The 23,823-nt window shown below is 32.8% G+C and overlaps 1 protein-coding gene across 2 annotated transcripts in view; it reads left to right on the top strand.

Annotated features, from left to right (window-relative positions):
* LOC124539657 (complexin) overlaps positions 1-23,823 on the top strand; it is a 327,849-nt gene that overhangs the window by 124,140 nt on the left and 179,886 nt on the right. Inside the window, exon 1 of one of the 2 annotated variants that reach the window (XM_047116961.1) lies at positions 1,002-1,023. The exons of the other annotated variant lie outside the window; for it this stretch is intronic. The gene's annotated coding sequence lies outside the window, so the exon portion shown is untranslated. Of the gene's footprint in view, positions 1-1,001; positions 1,024-23,823 lie in introns of those variants that run through there. 2 annotated transcript variants of the gene reach the window in all.

Here is a 23,823-nt window from a genome sequence, read left to right as displayed (position 1 = left end):
CTTCACTATTCAAAAATTTGATCTTCGATGGTATGCTATGAATTTTTAAAGTTAATTAAAGATGAAAGTACAGAGGGACTCGATTTAAATTCGCCCCAGTCTCTAAGGCGCAGTCCAAGTTACAGGACACGATTCACGAGCTTAAAGTAACGATCTATAATCAAAGGAGCCATTTATTACCGACTAAACCCGCCCAGCTTCGTTCGTCGATGTTCACTAAAACATGAATCCGTGGATTGCACCAACCGAAGAGATAACATGTTATTTTCAAATGAATTCGATTTTTTTTTATTATCGACATGACTGTATAAAAAAGATTTTGATTGATGTTTTACTTACCATACAATATACCTACATATAATAACAAGAAAGAATTATATTCTAATTTTTTTATTTTTTTTCAAACTACACGTGAATAATATTATGAGTTAACAGTAAATTGTTTTTCTAGAAAACAATGTTTAAGAGGTAAAATCTCACCATTACATTTTAATATAAAATATATATCATATATATGTTCAGTGATTTTATAGAATACAATTCGTTTTGACTGAAACAATCAACTTTAGTTATATACCATTTATTAACACAATGATTAATAACATTAAATGCTTAAATATATACAAATATGAACTAAAACTAGTTACTGTATAAATCTTGACCGCGTGGAATGGTGGCAAGAATGCTAGCAGCATTTCCCAGCTGAATCGCAATCAACTTTAGTTGGTTTCGAATGAATATATAAAGACAATAGTTGTAAATCACAATGATTTACAACAAATAATAAAACCGAATTTTTATTTGTATTCACCGATTGCTTTCAGGGATTTTTTTCGACCCGGTAGTTGATTTCGGACAAACAACGACTCTAGAGTCGGTACCGCTCCCTCGTTTCCTTGGCTGTGTTTAATTAAAGATTTTCGTACAAAGTAATTAATAGTGGCTTAATGAGATCCTTGTCTAATAAAGTTTTCTGTTTTCAGGTAAAGTTGCTCCAAGTCGGTGAATCTACATAGAGTCTAGGTATTTGGTTTGAAATTAGTCTGTTATATATGTGTGTAGCGAAACGTTTTATTTAATGGGCTATTCTTCTTAGGTGTAAACAATAAACCACTGTATTGATTCGATTTTTTTATATTGTTGATTTAATTCTGTTGCTTTCTAACTAAGGTAGGTTTATTTTTTAATTTAAAGATTTAAAACACCTCGCGCTAGTTTGTGGTCACCAGCTACCATAAACATCGTTGTACTGTTTTAACCATTCCTTACATCGTCATAAAGGATGTATAAGTAGGTGATAATAATTTGTAGTTGAAGACTAGGCTAAAACTCTTTTAAAGGGGTTGGTATTTATAGATATATCGATAAATTTATTTTACATCAATCTTTATATTATTATTATTATATATTAAGTAACGAAATATTTTCTTACAACTACAAACTACTAAATACTAAATCAAAATTCAGCTAAGTCAGCTGTAAGTAGAGCGAAACAAGTTATCTTGTAACACAAAGCGCACTAAGTGAACGAAGCTTTGTTTCTCTCACGTAGCGCTTTATTATGATTACGAAACTACGAATCGGAATCCGTGTAAGCTGAATCAAATTTGATCGAATAATTAGTCGTGAGCTCATCTTGTAAGCTCTATGTAGTGAGGTTCTATCTTCAATTGAATTTATAACTAAAGGGTAAATAACTCGTAAATATTATGCCCATGTCCGATACAAATGTAGCAGACTGTTTGAGACAGTCAGGTTTTCTTTCATCATGAAAATTAGCATATGAACACAAATAGCAAATTAAGCACAGGAATTGATGCTGATCGCCACAACGCCTTCTGGCTATATCACACCATCTTACAGGCAGGATATATTATATGCATATATAATTGTATTCAACTAAATGTATTTTTAAATATTGAAATAGAACTATTGAGTTTCATGCAGGTTGTACTCGGTAGAATCTTAGTGGTGTCTTCACTTAATATAGTTGTTACGGGAAAAGTGCTTGTAAAAGCCTACTTGAATAAAGTATATTTTGATTGCTTAGAACCCTGGAATTGTCATATTTCCCTAAACGAGGCTCTAATTACCTACGCCATGATCAAATGATCACGACTATAATTCTCATAATAATTACTTCATCAATTCAATGATTATTTTTAAATAATACGATCGTAAAAATACTACCAGCATAGAATATTAATGCGGAATAGAAAATTTTAAACACGATGAAATTCGTTTGAAGATGAACAAAATTTTTTAATTAAAAATGTTACTGACAATTTTATTTAATTTAAAATTTCCATATTTTATACCTTTCAATTTATCTTTTCTAAATTTGAATAAAGTATATTTAACGTTGATAAAATGATTAGTATCTCGTAATTATATATCTCATCTAAATTTTTTAAAATCGACCTGTATATTTTCTGGAAGACAAATACTTTGAACCTGAGCCTTGTGCACAAGTTTCTTCGATTTTTTTTATTCTATGTAACGTAGTAGGTATACAATAAGGAGTAATAAATATACCCTTATATATAGTCCAGCTACACAAAACTTCTGTCTGCCCATTTCACCGTTAGCCTAATTTGGTGTCGTCTTTTCCCCGGGAACTGAGTTAATATTGCAAGTTTCCCTTTCATGTGAACAAACACTGAATATGGCGAGCGATCTCCAGTCACAAAGAACCCTTGTACATTAATTAATGATCCGTGAAATCCTTATCTTTGATTTCTTTCAGTTTCTTACTTGTGTCGATGTTTTTATTTTCGGACACGTGTGGGGATCGGACATCGAGATGTTTGTCTATCTTCAAAGATAATTTCCTTATTTTTCCATCTCTCATCATTGACTTTGATATTTCTATTGAAAGCACAGTTGCGAGTCTTTATGGAAGTATTACATAAAGCTACAACTCTATCAAAGTTGTTAATGAAGTGAGGCTTCGACGTATTAATGCAATTAGTATGTGTTCTATGAATTATTTGATTTCATTAATAATTAATCACAAGTAACAAGTATTTACTTGTACTCATAAAGTATATAGCCGAAAAACATATAGTTTTTACTCTTGTATTTGTATGTAATCTTAATATTAATAGTTTCATTAGCATGTAGTGTTTGCTTTTAAATTATTTTACATAATCTATGTATGCTTATCACCTAATTGTATATTTATGTTAGCATGACAAATGTAAAAATCGCTAGCAAACTCGATAAATAAAAAAACTAATAAATAAATATTATCATTAAATTGTAGTTTAAAATAAAAGACTAAATTTTTTACCAGTTTCCAAAATCGTCATTCCGAACCACATTCACAGTGCTTGTAAGATAATACTTATATTAGGAATATTTTATTTTTAAACTAGCAACTAGATTTCGATTTACAAATACTACAAACAATATATATTCACAGAAGATCAACTGATTCAACAGCAATTAGATAAAATGTCAATACGAAAAAGTTAAATAATTCAAATTCAGCAAAAAAGTTTCCTCGAATACTAAGCGGGAACAAAGCAAACTCGGGGCCGAAGTTGAAACAAAAAGCTCGGAACGAAGTGTAAATCAACTGATGGCCATCAATATTAATAACTCGACTCGAAACTCCGATACTGAAATTTGCTGGATTCAGCGTCTCCGCAGACAACTTCGATAAGCTACACTTGTACACAAATTACTTCTCGGCGAAAATGGTAGGAGGTCTTTCGATCTGATTAACGTTTCTATGTATATCAAGTGTAAAAGACTATAAAGATATTCCTGTGTTTCTTTATAATAGAAAATATTGTTATATTGATAAAGAAATGGTTGCCCTGGCTCTGATATTAGAAGTTTTACTTGGTTTTAAATAGAGTTAGGCTTACGTAGTGGTGTTGGTAGCAACGAATACCCTTTTAAATCATACGTAAAAATAATTTAAAACTACGTTAAAGTTTAAATACATGAATGTTTCTCCGTAAAGTTATAAACACATGAATAAATTTATAACATAAATTTGCAATATTTCGCAACTAAATATTCGCATATCATTTTCGTGTAAAAGAATCTTTCACAAAACAAAACTAGCGTCCGTTTTAACCAACTTAATGAGGCGTGCTAGAGTGCTGTACAATTTATTTTCTACCCTGTTTCACTCGGAAAATAAGGCTCTATAATTTCGTCGGTGCTCACAATATATCGCGACTTGATTGCTTTGAAACTGAACTCTCAGAGGATTCGAGATAAATATTACACTGGAACTCAATTAATGTCAAACTTTGGTCTGCGTCTTAGGTCGTGGTTTGATTTGATTACTACTTCGTTTTGTTTGCAAGTGACTCATTTTTCGTCACCAAAGAGTAATTGAACGAGAAATAATCTTAACTCTATTAGAGATATATGTAGTTCTCTGATTATTGGATAAATAGCCGTGATACCTTAGTATAATAATATATGAAACTATTTTTTTTCGTGACTTTACCAGTATGTGATACCTCATATCGTTTGAGGCATCCCTGCCATAACGTGAATGAAAATCTTAATAATCGGTTGAGTATTTGAGATGTTAAATCGCAATAAACACACTTGCTTTTGATTTGATCGTTTAAATTAAAAATCAATAAACAACTTACTATTATATACAACAGATTATAATTATAAATTGATATGATAAACATACATACAAATAGGAGAATTTGCATAATCCTATTTTTATATAAATCGATAAAATTAATACGACTTGTATACAAGTATAAAGTTTTCAGCTCGTCAGCAAATAACAGTGATAAAGACAATATTACTGATGACTAGTAGTCGCCCGCGGGTTCGCTCACGTTTTAGAGTATGGTTTGTCATGTGTCTGGCAAAAAAATTAGCCTACGTCATTTCTTGAAGTTCAAGATTGCTTCATACTAAATTTCATCAAATTCGAATAAGCGGTTTGGTTGTAAAAGAGCGGCAGACAGACAGACAGAGATACTTTCACATTTATAATATTAATACAGATTTATTGTAATTTGCAATGATTATCATAAACATGAAAGCGACTACAAAGCGATCGAGAAGCTGCGCCGGACAGCTGACGAACACAATGGAACGCGACACTCGGATTACACAAACTGCGCTGCACGCATTTAAATGTAATATTGTTATAGAAATTCAGTTTAAAATTTCACAGGAAATATTCATAACGTAATCAATTACATAATTTATACATTTGTATGATGTATTAAGAGACCGAAATTACATACACCGTGATGAATAATCCACTCATTAGGTATGAGACCGTTAAAAAGCAAAACTTAATATACCTATTTGTGTTCCTGTTTGAGTATACTGGCCAACATCTTGGTTGCCAAGGTTGGTGGTGCATTGGTAATGTAGAGAATGTTTGATTATGTCATAATTTCTGGTGACAAATCACCATCATGTGATAGTTGGGCTACGCACATGATTTACAATTACCTTGCCTTACCTTGTAGGCTTTGCATCAATATCGTACGCTTAGTTCATACATACGATTTCACATTGTATCAAAAATTTTTGTATGTATGAAGAATAAACTATAATTATATGGGCATTTATGTACAATGCTTGATATGAAATATATTTCAAAACATGAAATATTTGTTATTACACGACTTCTAAAGGTATTGCTATACAAGTAACACATTGTACATTAGAACGACTTGGGTACCTTCAAGAAAAGAGTATAGGTACTATTTTCTTAAAGACCGACAACGTACCTGCAACCCGGTATTGCGGTGGTAGTTACTTGCCATCAGGTGAATTTCTTGCTCGTTTGTGCCCCTATAATATAGAGTGTACTGTTCAAGTTTAAAGAGACATGAAGCAGTGCAGTTAAAAACATAAGAGTTAAATCTTAGTTGCAATGATCTACAGTGCATTGAAAATGATTATCATAAAAATAATAATTATTATTTTTACTATCACTATTGTCCAAACAAAGCCTTTTAATATAAAACGTGACAATTATACAACAGCTATCCTGTCTTGACGCTTTAATAAAAATAGCTTTATATTAAACAGTTCCAACAATAATTTTAATTAATTATTGCCCTCTGTTCCGTTTGCGTTTCATTAATTCGTTGGAAATATAAATTTATTATTTAGATTATTTTAATAATTTATCAATTGGAAAGCAGCGCTCACTAGATTTAAATCATTGCTGTATTCATAAAACAATTTACGTTGCAGTACGAACATTTAAAATTATTTTGTCATTTTTAGATAATTGATAGAGCCGAAATGGCTCATTAGTTAGAACGAGTGTTTCCTTACCAATTATTGCGGGTTCAAACCCAGGCAAGCACCTCTGAATACTCATGTGAAGAAACCTGCATGTGTCTAATTTCATAGAAAAACTGCCTCATGTATATTCCACCAACCCGTATTGGAACAGCGTGGTGGAGGCCTTAGCCCAGCAGTGGGAAATTTACAGGCTGTTGTTGTTGTTGTTTTAGATAACTCTTTAAGCTCGTTAATTGAGTCTACGAGCTCTGTGCGTAGTATCAAAGTAATTTAACAGCTTGTGTGCTTGATGATATAAATAGGTAGGTTGGACTGACCAGACCCCGGATGGTCGTCACTGCCCATGGATTTTGAAGTAATCTCCCCTGTATTACATTGACCCACTCACCCTTTCTACACGAACAATACTAGTATTGTATTACTATGTAGAATATCTTATGAGTGGGCGATACCGTGACGGGTTTGCACGAAGCCCTACCATCAATTATTGTCATATAATATGTTCGTCGTGTACCTTTGGCTTCCTTATAAATAAACATATTACATATATACACTGGCCCGTTACGCGTTAATTAAATTTCAGTCATAATAAAAGTAAGAGATATCTTTCAGTTCAAAGGAAGGTATACAATGGAATGAACACAACATAGAGTATGAATAACAATTACAAATACATATATTGTATGCAAGTAGTACTTAAGATATTAGCTTAAAAGAATTTGGAATCACGTCTGTACAAGTCGTTTTTTAATGTAGATTAGAATCCGAGTAGAACCTGGAAAATTTAATAGATACTTGTATTCAATATTTAAATACACAAATATAAAGTATATTTATATAAGAATTTACCACTACAACCACTTTGTGGAACCAGCTTTCGCCGGCGGTTTTTCCGAACCGATAAGACATGGGAACCTTTAGGCAAAGAGCGTACTCCTTCTTTAAAGGCCGGCAACACACCTGCTAGCCAGGATGCTGCAGATGTCCATGGGCGGTGGTAGTCACTTTCCATCAGGTGAGCCCGTTTGCCACCTAGGTCATAAAAAAAAAATATATTAACATTAAGTCCTTAAATATATACAAATATGATATAAAAATAGTTATTGTATGAATCTTGACCGCGTGGAATAGTGGCAAGAATGCTATCAACATTTCTCCGTTGAATCGCAATTCCGATCGCGCCATTTTTTTTGGACAAAAAACGAAACAACCCAGAAATATTTGCATTGTGATAAAACAATTAACATATTTATCTTATAAACTATTCCAAGTTTTTTGCGCTTTTTGTGAAGTCGGAAAATAGACATATACCTTCAATTAATTTAAATCCATTTTATAGAATTTCACTTCCGTTAAAATAGAGAATAACAAAAATAGGCCCCGTGTGAATATTTAAAACGTTCGGTTCAACCCTGGCGTTGAAATATTTACGAGAAACTTAGGGCTGTCACTATTTATAGCAACTATCGATTATGTTCGTGCAAAAGCAAAATGGAAGAGTATTTCATGGGATATCTAAAATGTGTCTTATTATCAAACAATAAGGCTTGGTATCGTTTGAACGCTGTGTTTATTTAATTATGCATAATCATTGTATATTCAGTCTTACTGACGTGTGTTATTCGTGCTGTGGTTTAAATGGAGGCCTTTTTATTTAAGAATTTATTTCGTTTTTTTTTTTTTTTGTTTTCGTGTACGTATATCATGATTTTTGTTTGAAACATTCTCTTCAAAGAAAAAAGAAGCCCTCGACCCGGCACAAGAACATGTACAGACCACATTACTTTTCATGGTATTGGCAACAGTAGCTCTGAAATCTATGTCCCTACGACTATGGCATATTATTCTATGTCTAAATAATAATGCATTTTAATAACTTATCATATCTGTTGTGTTCTAGGTAACTGTTATGAGATTGTAAACTATAATAAATATTAACGTTTTATATCCATCGGATTAGATTCATGTAAATCCTACGTAGTTGTAGTTTGTTTAACACTAAGAAGATAAATGTTTCTTCATCTGTCTTATTGATGTTGCCAATAATGGTTTCGAGTCTTACATCCCTTCCAAGAGCCAGAGCTACTTTCTAATTAAATGGATAACTTGTAGGGGATTCCCTCGGATGTATTATCACAACTAAAACTGTGCTCTTACTGCGATTATAAAAATGTTGTAAAGGAAAGACCAAGAAATAAAAAAAAATGCAATAAGATTTTTGCAACACACAATGTCTTGTATTTAATAAAAAAAAATAAAAAATAATATGGATATCATATTTCTGGAATGTCATGGCAGTGAATCCAAAGTAATAATTATTTATTTATTTATTTGGGAAGCCAACGTGGTATACAAAGTGTCTAATTCTATAAGACACATCCTGTCTTAAAAAATATTACCATGTACATCACTCTTACAGGCTAACTCATAATATTTATCATACATGGCATATAAAAACAAGTTTTTTGAAATAAGTCATTTTTGGGAAAGATTAATTTGAAAATATTCCTCTTTGACTTCAGATTTTAGCGCCATCTTGTAAAAGGGGGGGTCAAATTTTGCGATCATTCGACTCTTCGTTATAGTACAAGAATTGTGATATAATTTTTGATATCCTTAACATATTTAATTTCTAATTTACGAAAGCAAAATGAACGAGACTGGTAATACACAGAAATATGCTCTTTCTAATCTTAATATTACTTATAGGAGCAACATTACGTCACAGTCAGTATGAGAAAGCACATGATATAAAAGTATCTTTAATGATTACTCAGAGACAATTCTTGAATCATCAAACAAAGAAAATCAAAGTGCAACCAAAAGAAGCTATGTACAGTTTTGATTAACAGTTTATACAACTTCAGTGAATTTGAAATTTTTCCCTTATTTTTTGTTTTTTTAAAAGAAAAGATCAGAACATGAGATATTTTGTGATCCATGTTGTTTATGTTTCCATTCGTTGTGAAAATTGAAATTATTCTCAATTTAAAGGAAATGCAATTACTTAAATAGCACTGAAGTAATTTTTCACCGCTTTCAGGGGAATCGTCAAAAGTGAGAAGGGCCTGCGTAATCCCGCATTAAATTATCACACAGCACCATTCGCCCTGCGGTCACTGGATAATGCTTATCATACTTTATTTCTTATTTATTAATGTATTGCAAAATTGATATACATATGTTTCGGTCTTGGGTAATATACTTAGAGCTTAATCCTTAGCCAAACCAATTATGCCGGCTAGTGAATAAAGATAAGCCACTTAGCTATTATTTTTCATTTTCATTAACTATCATATTTAACTACTTTACTACTATAACGAGCATAATTATATCTAAATATTCAACTCTGATTACGACGATGACACGAAATGAGAACTCGATTAAAATGAACAATTCCCTACATGAGCGAACGGTCAGTGCTGTGTTACGCTAAGCGGACCCGGAAATTACGACATCTGATATATTAACCACGTAAATTACACAGCACGATTTAATTTTATTCCTAGAAAATTTGAAATTTCACCAAAATATCACCGAGAGCATGACAATAACAGGAACTAACGAGCGTTGAATTATGCAAATGAGATCAAGTGTTTCATGTTAATGTCGTGCGAGCCTTTCCCCCCTTAACGCCCGCCCCCTTAAATCACTCCCATGGGGAAAGTTTTTGTTGAGCCTCATGTTTGGCAGTTGGTACGTATGAAATATTGCATGAATTTGGCCAACTCAGATGCAAACTTTTTCAATATGTATCAAAACATTAATTTCAAATGAAATAAACTATAAATAATATCGTTTATGTCGAGATTGTTTCGTAAAATTAAGAACTATATTTAATTTATTGTTCCCTTTGTGTTTAATAAAAGCGTTTCACGAAATATCAAAAATGTTTCAACTGTTGCTTGAAAATTTGAGTCAATAATAATGTTTAAACAATACAAGTATTGATCAATCAATGAAACCAATTTACGTCAAATTATATTCCTTGAATTGTAGTCTAGTGATAATTACTGACATTAATTTTTCAATTTACTTTGTATAAAGATGAAATTGTGATTGATAATTTTGCCAAAAGTTGCTCGTAATATGATAAACAAATTACAGATATTTGTTTTTCATCAAATGTCAGGTCTGCTTATTTATACATAATAGTAGTTTTTTTTTTGTATAAATAATTTGTTTTTAAAAATAAATATAAATTCTTGTGGATTAAATTGAATATAATTTATATTAAAACAACGCACCGGAAAAATCAACACCGATTTTGTTAAATTATATCTTTAAAGATCTTCGCCATTTTGTTTCCTAAGTAAGCAAATTTTTCCAAAACCAACATCATCTTGTCCAAAAAAAACCTATTTTAGTGTAATGGATGAATTTCACGAAAGCCAGTTAAGCAGAATAAGATAATGTAAATCTAATAATAATAATTCGACGTTAAGAGAGTTTTGTAAAAGGTTTCCGTAATTTACATAATACTAAGCACACAATCCGAGGAATATTCCATCTTTCAATATAAAAACCTTCCATCGGCTGTATCAATTGAGTGATCAACAATTTATACTCGGCTCGACTGAGGAGAGCCGGCGATTTTATTTAAACATACTTCTATTTGTACTAAATCATACATACATACATTTACTTTCATTAATAATATTTATTCAAATTCTACCACAGTAAAGTAAATTAATAGTAATTGATCCATAGTGACTCCTTCAGGGCGTAGATTTGGAGATTATTCTACTCTAACTGTTCCAGTTTTTACTACCAAAAACAATAAATATAATAAAACATGTATATAAATAAACATTTGCCAGTTTTATGGTAATGTTATTTCAGATATAAACATCAGAGTTTCATTATAAATAGTGGTAACATCGAATGTAATGTCATTAGGTAATATGACTAATCAAAATGGCAGTTCACTTGAATATTTTGATTTTGAATACTTGCTTGAATAAAATAAAATATTTTACACGCTGATTCTAAGATAATAACAATAAACGAATAGATTAATATTAGAATATTCAAATAATTATTTTTATTTAATATGTACCAACTGCAAGGATAGAAGAGAAACAAATTACCAAAGATACTATTTTAGTTTATTTAACATGCAGTAACACGTTATCTCTATATCTATACTTATTCGCATTGGAAGGTTATAGTAGTGATATAAATTAAAATAATAAATGTAAACTCTTCCAATTTGTGCCACACGACGCCCCGGGCGGTAAACAGGGTAGGCGTCGGCGTCGCGACGCTGCGGCGCCGTGAACATGCCCTGTTATTATGTAACCATTTCTTGACCTAAGATTGCCTTATTTTCAGTCTTGTCTATACGGCGTACACTCATCTGCATAGACGTCGACTGAGGAAATACTGCTTCGTGATTTAGTTCTGCATATTTAATAATACTTTGCGTGATTATTACTGGATAACAATTATCATTTATTGAGTATGATAATGTGTGTAGACTGCTTGCTGAATTTGATGAAATTATTTGCTCATGAAGCAAAAATGAGCAAGCAAGAGCAAGAAAGGACACTACTTTTTTTGCATAACATGTGACTAACATCTAAAACGCGAGCAAAGCCGAGGGCGACAACTAGTTAAAGTGCATTATTATAATTCAAATAGGCTTATACCGTTTGAATCGTCATTTAATAATCATGTTAACTGAAGCTACCATTCATATCATTGGACATATTATAGCTGTGTTCGAAACTCACTGGATCGATTCCTGTGATATTTACTTTGATTGCTATGCGGTAGCTTCTCGAATCTTTAAATAAACTAGGGACAGAGGCGCAAAAGATGATTTGACCACTTACCCTCACGGCACATTCAGCTGAATAAGCGCGGAATGCAAACTAGGAGATCAGAATAGAGACGAGTTCCCTCAGGCGAAGTACAACATAAGACATCGACATGAATTATCAAATTTGTGTAAAACACCGCTGATACGCATTTCAATAAAATTCGATAGATAAGCAGTTTGGGAGCAGGGTACAACGTATGTGCGTGAATAAATACTACTGATTAAATAAATTGTATTTGAATGAAGTCATTGGGAACAGATACATCCAAAAATATAATGTAAGCTTAAAGTCCTTCTCAAAGTCTAACTAATAAGTAATTTACCTCTTACTTATGTATTTCAAAACTTATTTGAATAAGTTCATGCAAAACTTAGTGATTACACCTCGTTGACTTAGTCGGTGATAGAATGTGAGGTCCCGAATTGAAATCGGAGTAAGGCCGTTTTATACTCGAAAAGTTTCATCTTTCTCCGACTATTGGGGCACGTTGTTCTACTATACCATGATCATGCATATACTATATGTATTTTTTTTAAATACAGATAATCTGAAAAACTCACGGCACTCCGTTTTAATTTTTTTTAGTATTAGTACACTAACATAGTTTTTAAGTTGCTATTATTACTAACAAGTGGACTGTAATTGTCTTTAATAAATAAATTATTATTATTATTACTAATAATTAGCTTTATGATAATTTTACACCAAGTTACGCAATTCTTATCACACATTAAAATATAAATTGTTTCGGAGCAGGGTTGAGTGCTCACTTAATATAATTATGTAAAGCGTTATGTATACAGGGTGTTACGATGCCTTAAATTGTTCAGAGGTTTTCACTTAAACTCGTAATTAGAAATAACAAGCGGTCGCCCGCGGCTTCACCAAGTTTTCGAACTAATCACTTAATGAAATACATATCGCTACACTATACTTCAATCTAATCAAGAAACTATATATAATAATAGCTTGAAGGTCATATAAAGTTGAAATAGACGCCTGCTCCAGAAGGCAACTGGCACACAATAAAAAAAACATAAAAAAATTAAATGGTAATCGTAATTTTTCGATCGCGGTAACGCTGGAAATATAAAACCGTGGAACATCAGATTCACGACCTCCATGGTCGAGTGGTGTGTACACCGGTTTTCATGGGTGTTTGTGGTACCGTCGTTACTTCTGATTTCCATAACACAAGTGCTTCAGCTACTTACATTGGGATCAGAGTAATGTATGTATATATAGATAATCAGATTGGACTCGATCATAATATGTATATATTATAACAAAGGCTCATTACAAATCTGTAGTAGCTTAAAGCAAAAACAAAATCATCACCATCGCTCTTAGAACTGAGCCGATAATAATCACAACCTCTGTGGTCGATTAGTGTGTACGCCGGTTTTCATGGGTTCGATTCCTGGCCAAGTCGATGTAGAAAATGTTCATTAGTTTTCTATGTTGTCTTGAGTCTGGGTATAACCATCGTTATACCTGATTTTCCATAATACAAGTGCTTTAGCTGCTTACATTGGGATCAGAGTAATGTATGTGATGTTGTCTAATATTTATTTATTTAATTCTCTATAAATGTGCTTGCTACCTACAAGCTCTATCTAATATGTTACTATTTGAGCCTTCAATTACATAGAACCCATCAGTTGTTGGAGTATCAAATAAAAATATATATACCTATATCCAAGTAGCTGAACTTAAGTCTTTACCCGCGAAGTTTATAAATTTTGACCTATTTGACACAAACCGTCACCGAGCATTAATGTTACGAGGGATTATTTAATGTCCTTCCCCGGAATCTCCTTATCAAACTTTCTCCTTGTTTCAACGGGGTGTCTCAAAATACTTCTCATTCTTTTTAGTTCTAGATACTTCTAGATCTCTCCATCTATCGGAAACTGCTTATATACATCCAACACATCTTAACTTAATTACATAGTCGCTTACCCTTGTCTGTCCCTACGTATGCTTAGATCTTTATGTTTACGCAACGCATTTTAATGCGGTTTTTTTTAATAGATGGATTGATTCATGAGGAAGGTTTATATGTATAATACATGCACAGCGTAGTAGAGAAACACTGATAACTTTAGAGCTTCCTAAAGTTATGCCGTAAATAAACACATTTTTTTCTACTTACATTGCAAACCCTACGAGACAGATAAAAAAACAGTATTATACACAATATAAAGTTCTTCAAAAAAGTCAATCAGACATGCTCTGACATGTGCGAAGCCGGGGCGGGTTGCTAATATATTATAAACACCAAACTCTCACTTTGCATACATTGTCAGAAGTACAGGTCAAAGAAAAGCTGAAACACTTCCAAATTAGACTGATCGGAACTAGTAATTTATACATTACATTACGTAATTAACCCACTAACATTCAAGTTGCAAGTACGGAGTGCACTGCAGCGCACTTGTCATCTCTGAGATAATTTAAAAGCGAGCGCATCACAATGCGTCGCGTCTGTAAGACACGAACAAAGAAAGTCTAGTTTATTGTGCGTTCCAACATTTCCTCATATTTCTGTTTCATTTAAATGTTGGAAACCCTTTATTTTAATATTAACGTATTTCTCTGAAAAGATTCAACCTTTCTTGTTAACCGAGTGCTCTCATAATAATACAATTAATAATAATAATAATATAACTTCAGTGATTTTTTTTTTCTTTAAATTAAATGTATTAATTTATAAACTGTTGACGGTCGAATGGTCAGAATGCGTGCAACTCAACTAATGATTACGGGTTCAAGCAACACTGTATTTATATGAGCTTAATTTGTGTTTATAATTCATCTCGGCGGTAAACGAAAACATCGCCAAGAAACCTGCATGTGTCTAATTTCAATGAGATTCGGCCACAAGTATATCTAACCCACAATTAAGTAGATTGGTAAAATTAACTTCAAGTCTACTCCTCAAGGGGATATCTATTTCATGATCTAATTTTAGTAAACGCTTTGATAAGTAACAGTAAGTGTTATATAACACATCTTAATGTGCATCAAACCTCCTTTGAAGCATCACAAGATTAATAACCCGCTCCTTATGAGAAAGAGTAGAATTTTCTCAGTAATCTTAAAAGTCTTGTTACTGGTAAAGTAAAGTAACAGCCTGTAAATTTCCCACTGCTGGGATAAGGCCTCCTCTTCAATTAAGGAGAGGGTTTGGAACATATTCCACCACGCTGTTCCAATGCGGGTTGGTGGAATGCACATGTGGCAGAATTTCGATGAAATTAGACACATGCGGGTTTCCTCACGATGTTTTCCTTCACCGCCTAGCACGAGATGTATTATAAACACAAATTAAGCACATATTTGCCTGGGTTTGAACCCGCAATCATCGGTTAAGATGCACGCGTTCTAACCACTGGGCCATCTCAGCTCACAGCGTGTTACTAAGTTTCTACATATCCCAACAATTCAAGATGTAGATTGTACCGAGAAGAACCAGCAAGAACATAGTTGTTAATGAATATAAATTAATTCTCAGAACACTTGGCTTTAGATACAAATGTTGGTAATTGAAAATTATTTCAACCTTGTATTACATAACAATTTACATGACCGCACAATCTAACACTTAATGTGTTCCACAGCAATATAAACCTTAAAGTAATAAATCTTAAACCCATTTTCGTATGAACTAACTCAGGGGTTTTCCAGCTATTACTTTAAGCGTGATTTAGCGCTTCCGAACTAATTTATATTCTTGTTTCATTGGTTATGTTTGTGACAGTAATTATGTACAAATTCTATATATCCTAACAGCGCGTCCCGACTTCTTCGCGAGGAATAGGAAATTCATTTACTCCCAGATTTGTAACACGAAAAATAATGAACACTTAGACGCTGTAAGATATGTTCTTTATCTTTATATCACCATTGCGCTACCAACTTTGGGAACTAAGATGTCATGACACTAGTACCTGTAGTTACACTGGCTCACTCATCCTTTAAAATTAGAACCAACCCAGATGGCCTTTCACAACTTCTTACCAACAGTTTCATACAAAAATGTTCGTTTAAAAAACTCAATTTTACTTAATAAGCCGAAACATATGCGAACAAAGAAATATAAAAATATAAATAAAGTAGCTATAGAAAAAAAAATTTATTTGATGTGTAGTTCACTGTTTTGTATTTTTGTTCAACCTTTCATTTAACAAAGTAAAACATTTATATACAAATAAAACTCGTGCACTTTTATTTTTATATAAGCTTTGTTTTCATAAAAAATTAAGTACTTATGGACAGTTCAATTGGATGCCATATTTAAATGATTTTGATGAGAGTTATTATATGTAATAATAATATTATATGAAAGACAAATATCCACACTGTCTATAAGAGAAAATACTGTCAGTCTTCTTTCTGGCCTGAAAGAACTAATGTTCTATTTATAACTCAAAACTCGAACACTTTGTAAACTCACTCAGGGACCATCTGATCCGATCACATAATCGGAGCAGAGTCGTGCCCTTAATCTTCTAGAAAAGAGGGAATAAACTTTTCCCTAAGTTCCCTTAAGCCTTATTAATATACATTTTATTGTAACAGATTTAAGTCTTATCTTGACGGATTTCCAGATTTGAAAAGGGCGTTACTTGGAGGCTGACATTTAGAATATACATTTTATAAAATATGGTATTGACGATATTTCCAGGCGTATCAGCTAAACGGTATCGATAGAAGGGCTTTTTCTCATCCATCCATCATGGGTGTAAACCGCCCAACGGTAATCCTACCGTCAAATCAATCACAAACTAGATAATCACATAAATTACAGACTAGATTCGTCTGTGTCTGATTTAAAGGCTAACCAGCTAATGCACGGAACAATTGTTATACATACTGACCATTTCTTGTTGTCTTCGATCAATATTCACTTAATCTGTCTCCTTTGCTATCTTGATATATAATGAGATCTGCTACTGAGTTTATTTTATGCAGCAATAATTTAAGACCTTATTTATTTTAATTTTATGAAATAAATAAATGCGCCACTTGTCACAATGGAGGTCACAATCGCTTACGGATTTGGTTTAGTTAATATTTCGTAGTGTCAAACATTTAAAAACGTTAACCACTTCTAAAATCTTGATATCTAAAATGTTATAAGTATCTCTTGAACCTGCAGTTACACTGACACACTCAGAATACAACAATACTGAGTATTTCAGTTTGGTGGTAAGATATGTGATATTGCACTACCAACATCACAAATTCTACCACCAAACTACCTACCACAAAGCTATCAAGCTTACATACATAGATCATATATTTTCCTATTGAAGTGTTCACATAGTTTCTGGGGGCTTGATAGTAGTTTATATATACTTTACATTATATTATTATATACTTAAATCAGCATTAGTCCCCGAATTTCACGGCCTGTCACTTGGTAAGAGAGATACGTAATATTTCATTTTCTTTTCTGCTTTTAGAAATCCGCTTTCACGTTTATATGGGCGTGAAGGTTTTGTTACAAGGACAATCAGTTTTGTTATGGGTGTAATTTATTTAGCACTGAGTGCGACTGCGGAGTTTTTCATCTCTTTTAGTTGGATGAATCACTTTACGAGGCTGTTTTGCGTAATTATAGTGATATATGTATGTGCTTGTTACTCTTGAATAACTTAGATTACGATTTCAGTTGGTACAACAGTTGGGTTTGTATAAACTTTGTAGTTACTATAAAGTAAAAATAGTATAGACAGACAGTACTTTAACAAAGTGATATTTTTCTATAGTTTGTTAAGCTAATGCTCCATTTGGTAGTAACCAAAAAACATCAATATAAGAAATAATATCCATCTCTTCCACCATGATGCATCAGTAACCTTGGGAAGTAATATGTTATGTCGAACTAAGCCTGTAGATAAATTGAAGCCTTCAACCACTAAAATGAAACAGCAATAAAAAGTATTTTATTTAAGCAGTCGCCGATAAATGGATTTTATTCAGATGAGTTTTAAACAACAACAAGGGGATATATTTCATAGTATAGAAAATCACGAGTACTAATGCCTTCGTTAGAATATAGAAAATACATAATATGTTACGTTTGTTCGTGTAATGGAATCCGCTTCAGTCAATTTAACCGTTGCGAGTGTGATGACTGTTATCCGACGAAACCGACGAAATAGCCGACACCACTCCCTGCTTTAGTGCCGCTTAATTTCCATTCAAAGCTATTCAAATGATTCTGAAGTGGCAACGCGATTGAAGGCTGAATCGATATTCGATCCGAATAATCATATATTTGCCGCAGCCTCCATTGCGTTGAGAATCATTTCTCAATGTACAAAACACTCGTCTATACATAAAACAATGTTTTATCGTTGATTTCAATTGGTCGACATACTTGAATCTTAAAGACATTACCTAACAGTTGATTGCAATCTTCAGAAGAATTGTAAACAAAATAGTCGATGCTATACATTCATTTGACTTAGCTTTTTTTTAGTTTAAATAAAATCAGCCTGTTACTAAAAATATTATATGTTTACGGGAAACCAAATATTTAAGAAAAACGCGTGTCCAGAAGCGATTGTTTTAATCATTGGAAACTGTTTGATTCTTAAATTAATAATATTTAGTGAATTCTGAGATATTAAATTAGTCTAAAATATTTTAGCGTCGATAAATAGGTGTTATATTGGTCTTCCATTTGCCAGTCCTTCTTACCTTAGGTCATGATAGATGACACGAAGAGATAATACAAATGAGTACTAATCTTGCCCAACTCAAATGTCTTCTGATTGACTTGATGGCTTAGACTGTGAGGCGTCTGAACTCTTTCCAGACGTATCGGATTGCCGCCCCATGACCATCATGAGGAAGGAGGACCACTTCTTCATTGTACTTATGTTTGCTAACACATTCGTCACATGTACTTATAATAGTAGCAGTAGCTTCAATGTAGTTGAATATATTCCGTTCCGAATTGAGTGATGTAAGCAAAATCGGGTCAAGTTTGGCTTATTTTTGTCGCGAGCATACTTTTTTATGGTATAGGTTAGCATATAGCATGGTAAGTGGTCACCATCACCCATAGACAATGAAGCTGTAAGAAATATTAACTATTCCTTACAGCGTCAATTTGCCACCAACCTTGGGAACTAAGATGCTATGTCCCTTGTGCCTGTAGTTATACTCACTCGCCCTTCAAACCGGATAACAACAATACTGAGTACTGTTATTTGATTGTAGAATAACTGATGAGTGGGTGGTACCTACCCAGTCGGGCTTGCACAAATCCCTACCACCAAGTAAATATACTGAGAAATGCTCGCTTTTCCAACTATTAATTTTATTTAATTTCGTTCAATTTTAACACAAAGGTAACGCATTTCTGTTGTAGTACTTAATTTACAAGGAATCCAGAATTAAAAGCAATTCATTCGATATAAAATATACTGAATTTTAATTAAACGTTAATTATAAAATTCCGACATGGATGATCCATTGGGTATCAAACACAGTGTGTTTTTACATGGTTTCGGGAATGCGGAATTGGATCCCATTTCTGTTGCGGTCTGCTTGTATTGGGAATAACTCGGACACCGTTTGCGGGATCGCTCGCTCGAGGCTCGAATTATCAATACGTTCTACAGAACATAAATTTAAAGTAGATCATTCACCAAATCGCTCATTATTGTTCATTCATTTCTGAATCACAAGTGCCAACGCATATTGATTTATATAAAAGTATTTTACGTCTTAAAGTGGCGTCTGGAGTTTATACTTACATATATATGTATATTATACTTTAAGTTACTAAATTATTACTTTTTGTGAATTAACACACTCACTCTCTCACACACACATACTTTCATTCAACTTCACAAACAAATAACTAAAGTAAACAAAAGTCATTCTCAGACTATCCTATCTCACATTCTTGTAGTAAAATTTTTAATATAAATTCGATTCGCTTGAACTATCAAATATTATTCTGAGTGGTTTATGCATGCACTTATAGAAAAACATAGCGAGGAAACCTGCATGTACCTAATTTCAAAGAAATTCTGCCACATGTGTATTCCACCCGTTGGTATTGGAACAGTGTGGTGGAATATGTTCAAAACCTCAAAGGGAGAGCATTAGCCCAGCAGTGGGAAATTTACAGGCTGTTTTTGTTGTTGTTATTACGAATTTATAAAGGAATTCCTCTGACTTATCCAGTACAGTATTTTGAATATGAACAGGTCATGTACTGAAATTGTTTTATCTCGAATTTAGAGCACGCTGTATACGAGTAACGTACCCGATGTTACACATAAACACTGGCGTGGAGACACATAAATGAGCTGTCATTACAGTCGCGATGACGTGATGAGGGCCATAATATGTAATACGTATCATTTAAATATATTATACATACAATACAAATGATCGTTTTTTTCTCCATTAACATAACATACGTAGAGGCTTTATGTATGGATCACCTCGTATATAAAATACAAGGAGGCGCGTATCTTATTTTTAGCTGTCTTCTTAGTTATCGCACGCATACCAAGACATCTTGTAATTACGAAAGTTACTCATACTAATGCACGCTGATCGTTTCAGGCAAAACAGATTTATACAAAAAATCTCTTCAACTTTAGGTTTGGTTTTCACATTCATTTCAATGTATTATTGAGAAAACACTTGAAACGACAGTTATATTATATTACGAACAATTATTTAACAAATTGTTATTGTTTATCTGTAACTTACAATAAATGTATGTATTCTGTCTTAACATTTTTATAAATAAACAAGTATGAATTATATAATAATATTATTATACAAAATTAGTTTAACAGAAATTTTATAAAAAAGGTTGTACGCCGAAAAAATAAATAATAACGTTGTTTATAATAAACATACTCATAAATGTGATTCAATATTAAATATGAAATAAGTCCGCGAACGCATCCGCTTATCACATAGACGTCTGATAACTTATCTGATAACTATCGACTGCATTGTGATGTGATCCTCATATTACACTTGTCCTCCAGATACTAACATAACACTTTGATTTATTATATATTTCTAATTACACAGTCGAATGTTCGAAAACTTTTTAAACTCTTATATATTTTAATGCCACTTAAGATGGAAATCGCGTCTTATTTCCTTCATTTTCCGTCTATTATTTCGCTCTTTCACTCAAACTGACTTCGAAACAATAAAATGAAACAAAAATTTCAAATGAATTAATTAGTGAACCGATCCAAACGGAGGTCATTGGTATTCGGCGAATAAATGAATATGCACTCCAGCGTGAATGTATGTGGTGGAATCTTTAACTGTTAGTATTATACAATACGCTTGTTATACGTTGACAACGAAACAATCGATGTACAGATAAATACAGTACAATAGAGTTTTTGGTACATAGTTTTAAATCAGTAGAACATAAAATAAAATGTATATTTAATGGATGTTATGGTCTGTGACTAGATTACGTGTTTTCTATGGGCTCAGTTCGTGTAAATAATCACTCATGGAAACCTGCATGTGTGTGTGTGTGTGTGTGTGTGTGTGTGTGTGTGTGTGTATGTGTGTGTAAAATGAAATTCAATTAAATATGTATCCTAAAAGATTTCCATAAAAGAAAGGCTATCTCAGCAGTGAGGCGATTGCTTTTAAATTTATTATTATATGTAAGAAAATACAACGAAGCTTCATGTCATAAGTTAAAAGATAAGGAATACCTACAAAAATTCCTGTATTCATAAAATATTTACGAACAGATAGCCCTGTTATGGATTTATGTTACGTGTGAGTACACTGTCCTGGCTTCGAAGGCGCTGTACGGGAGATTTACTGGCGCTGATGTAGAAATATGAAACTGTAGCTGCAGCGCTAGAAACACGAGTAAATCATTTTTCAATTTTGGTCGACGTAAAAATCGCATTACAAATATTTGTGAGTTATTGCCTCGCTTTTAAATTCAGTGAATACTTCTGTAACGCTTGGCGCACACGATATCGACGAATAAAGTAAGAAACACATTCGTACTGTAGAAGACAACAAAAGCTGAAAGTTTACATTGATGGTTTTATAAAAGAATTTACTTTAATAGTATATTGCCTACATCAAGAGCAAATCTAGTCTATTTATTATTATTTAGTAAGCAAGATGTGTGAATGAGCCTTGTATCAGTAAGCCTTTTGTTATCAATTTATCCACACTGGCTCGCACATTCCAACGGAATCCCAGTGAAAGAAAGTATATTTGGTGGTAACTAAAATCAATAAAACATGTCTTTAAAACAAGTCAAATAATGGATATGTTAATAAAATACAAGGGAGTAGGCCACGAAACTTCGCGTTCATTAAAAAGAGTTTTTAGGTATTTAAAATCCTATGACATGTTTTGTTTTGGTTTAATTTCATTGTAAAGTAATGAAACTTTTTTTAAATGAAATTTTTAATGTCTAATACATTCGTTTTTTATAACCGGCCAGTAAGTAGCTTTTAAAATGAATTATTATTAAATTGTAACAATTAATAAATTACAATCAAGAATTATCTATTTTTCTGCCTACCTACGGTTGGTGTTCTTCAAAATGAGACCTAACGATCTTTCATATGCAGCTATCGTCCCACAATCAATTGGAAATCAAAAATTGCCTTACGCTGTAAATATATAAGATACGTAGAGATTACAATGTTCAAATACATTGTTGATTGTGGAAACACAAAATGTGTCCACAGCCTTTAGTGGCGCTTCGAATAAGTTAAGAACTGTAAGAGTTTTAAGCTAAGTGGAGGGATCGTGTCCGCGTCTCCGAGCCGATAGCTTAAGTCACGTGCAAATAGTTTAGTTTCGGAACTATCAGCCGCTTTAAAAGAGAGCAAAACTGCACGATTTAAAGATAATCTTTGACTAAAACGAAGTGCAGTTTCCGATATGTCTTTCGTTTATTTTTGCACTTTTTTATGTTATAAATATTAATAATATAACATATTGCTAATTTCCTCACGTTCTCTTTTTTGTTAATGTTTGTTAAAAAAGGCTGTTTATAATCCTACAAAAGACGTTGTTTTAAGGAAGCAAGCAGTAATGGTGTCTTATTTCATATGAAATATCTTATCAAATATTTAATCTTATTGCGTTAATTTTTCCTATCTAACTATCTAACATGATAACCAACAGGATATAAATAATGGTTGAGTTATCTTACAGTGTCAGTGTCTAAGTGATGACCATGTACCCATCTTCATCCAGGTGGTCTTTATTGTATTAAAAATAATTCTTAACCGAACATTATAAGATGCTCAGGTTTTAAGAACTTATATTTTTTACTTTAGCCGAGCCGAGATGGCCCAGTGGTTAGAACGCGTGCATCTTAACCGATGATTGCGGGTTAAAACCCAGGCAAGCAGCGCTGTTTCATGTGCTTAATTTGTCTTTATAATTCATCTCATGCTCAGTGGTGAAGGAAAACATCGTTATGGAAATCTGCATGGGACAAATTTCATAGAAATTCTGTCACATGTGAATTCCACCAACCCGCATTGGAACAGCGTGGTGGAATATGTTCCAAACCTTCTTCTCAAAGGGAGAGGAGGCCTTTAGCCCAGCAGTGGGAATTAACAGCCTGTTGTTGTTGTATTTTTTACTTTAATAATATACTCAATGGTGATAACTCTGTCACCAACGCGCTGCTTAGAATGTCAATACAATTGTATGTTGTAATAAAGTACAA

The sequence above is a fragment of the Vanessa cardui genome, chromosome 23, assembly GCF_905220365.1.
Source record: "Vanessa cardui chromosome 23, ilVanCard2.1, whole genome shotgun sequence".
Classification (NCBI taxonomy): Eukaryota; Metazoa; Arthropoda; class Insecta; order Lepidoptera; family Nymphalidae; genus Vanessa; species Vanessa cardui.
Note: the sequence above shows the minus strand (reverse complement) of the source record. Positions and strands in the feature narration are given on the sequence as shown.